This window comes from Rhinopithecus bieti, unplaced genomic scaffold, assembly GCF_001698545.2.
Source record: "Rhinopithecus bieti isolate Rb0 unplaced genomic scaffold, ASM169854v2 scaffold_13247, whole genome shotgun sequence".
NCBI classification, from domain to species: Eukaryota; Metazoa; Chordata; class Mammalia; order Primates; family Cercopithecidae; genus Rhinopithecus; species Rhinopithecus bieti.
The window spans coordinates 1,444,442-1,446,670 of record NW_016807505.1 but is presented as its reverse complement, the minus strand read 5'-3'; the positions used below and the strand labels follow the sequence as shown (position 1 = coordinate 1,446,670).

Sequence of the window (2,229 nt, the reverse complement as noted above, 5' to 3'; positions counted from 1 at the left end):
GGGGCCTCCGCGCAGAGCGCCGCTGAAGAAACCGGCGGTACCGGGAGCCACAGCGCCAAACCCCGCCTCCGCCTTTCGAGGAGCCCCGCGCTGTCAGCGACGGGTCAGCGCCCAGAGCCCGCGCAGGCGCAGACAGGGCTTTGTTGTCGGAAGCGGGGCGGAACGCGGAAGGCAAGGGCAGGCAGAAATGATTCAATTGGTTTAGAATGCAGTGTTTTACCGTCGGCTCCCACATGGTCTAGCGGTTAGGATTCCTGGTTTTCACCCAGGCGGCCCGGGTTCGACTCCCGGTGTGGGAATGTGAGACCTTTTTTTAATTTTTTTTTTCTTTCGGTGGAACATAGTGAAACTCGTAAATGTATAAGCCTTAGCAAGAAGCTTAAAAACACGACAGTGAAAAGCGACATAATCCTTAAGGGTGTGTGGAGACCTGAAAACTCTCCTCATAGTTCACAAACGCCCCCCAAAACGGGCTGTGTAATCAGCATTGCTGTGTTTGCATACCAAATTTTCACAACAAATAATGATAATATTTAGGTGTCAAATCTTACAAAGGAATTCTTACGTTCTAGGCAATTCACTCTTCTCTATGCCCTCAGTGAGTGTTTCCAGCCTGCAGATAGCGAGATGGTGAACAGGATGGAGGGACAAGAAGGAGCATGGAAGATCCAGCCACAGGAGCCTCCCTCTGAAGTTGTTTGAGGACTGAGAAGGGAGGGGAGGTGCTTCCTGAAGCAGGAGTCACTAGGGCTGGGATATAAACAAGTGAGAGGTCTGCAAGTAGAAATATAGCTTCAGTAGAGGTTTGCACAGGGATGTAGAGGGCAAGGACAGACACCAGATCCCATTCACCAAAACAGCTTTCACAGAAGTTGGGGAAACTGAGGCACGGGATCAGCCTCTGGATAGAATCACACATGTGGCTACGTTGAGGTCAACACTCGTAGCAAATACACATTTTCAGAGGTGGAAAGCTCTTGAAACTTTCTTGGCTTCTAAGTCATTTCCCGAATGGGATTAAAATGTTGCTTTCCGTGCTTAGGCCTGCATTCTCTTAACCATAATATAAGCCTGAGTGAGTAGTGGAAAGCCGACCGCTTCCAGAATAGTCAGGGCCATCTCCTTCGAAAGTTATATTGTTTGAAACAATCCTTGTGCCATTCACTTGGACTAACCCAATTGTGACTACTCCCAATGTTGATGCTTCAGCCTAATTCGGACAATCAAAATAAAAATCAACATCAGTCTAGAAAGCATACACATGGACTAGTGAGAGCCTGAACCATTCATAAACCAACAGCATGAGTTGCAGACAGGAATACGATTTTATGTGGCGGGGAAATTGTACTATTCATGCAGAGATAGTCACTTCTATTCCTTGACCAAATTTTGATTCTGTGCTCTCAGTTTGTACTGCAGGCAATATAAGATTTGGCCCAAAAGATCATTTGAATCTTCGCAATTATTGCATTAGACTTTTCTATTACGTGACATATGACAATTGTTTTAAGATTGAGTTCTGAAAAGCTTCTCCTGTAAATATCTCTCACACTGGTTGCCGTCTGAGACATATTTACAGGGGATGATTTACAGAACTCAATCTTAAAAGACTGTGCAGTGGGAGTGGGAACTCCCCATTCCTGATTCCATTACACAACTCCAGGGTACCATTGACTTTGGCCAGAACTACCTTGTCAGCCGCATCCAGAGTTGGCTTCAGGGACAGCTATAGATGGTACTTTTTTATCTTTTGAAAAAGTGGATGAAAATGTTTCATGTGTTTCGTATAACTCCAGCAGGCTACCCTGAGCATTGTATTGTACAGAAATGAAACTCAGGTGGAAGGCTGGGAGTGGATGCCAAGTAGCCAAAAGGTTGGACTGCTATGGTCATTTTCTTGTTTGCTTGTGTCCTCTTTTGTGTCTTTTATAGTCTTCTCTTTTTTGAGGAGCCTGGATCTCTGCAAACCCTGTTTCCCAGACTCCCTTTCCAGTAGACATCGGGTTAGCACCTGCCTCGGGGAGGTTCTGTTGGAGGATTAGAATATATCAAGAAAGCAGAGTCCCTGATGGCTGCCTGCAACAGTGGAATCCAGTGGCACTGGACATTCTGACAGGGGTTGTCATCAGCTAAGAATCCCTAGCAGTGGCAGTAGTGGGCAGCTGTGGGCTCCAGGAGCCTGGACGCTTCAGCAGAGCATACGTGGATTTGACAGTGGTGTCTTCCCAG

At 46.7% G+C, this 2,229-nt stretch overlaps 1 non-coding gene across 1 annotated transcript; it reads left to right on the top strand.

The window, feature by feature from the left end:
* Positions 1-227: 227 nt before the first annotated feature.
* Positions 228-299, top strand: TRNAE-UUC (transfer RNA glutamic acid (anticodon UUC)). Its single transcript has one exon. It is a non-coding gene; the product is annotated as a tRNA-Glu (tRNA).
* The last annotated feature ends 1,930 nt before the right edge of the window (positions 300-2,229 follow it).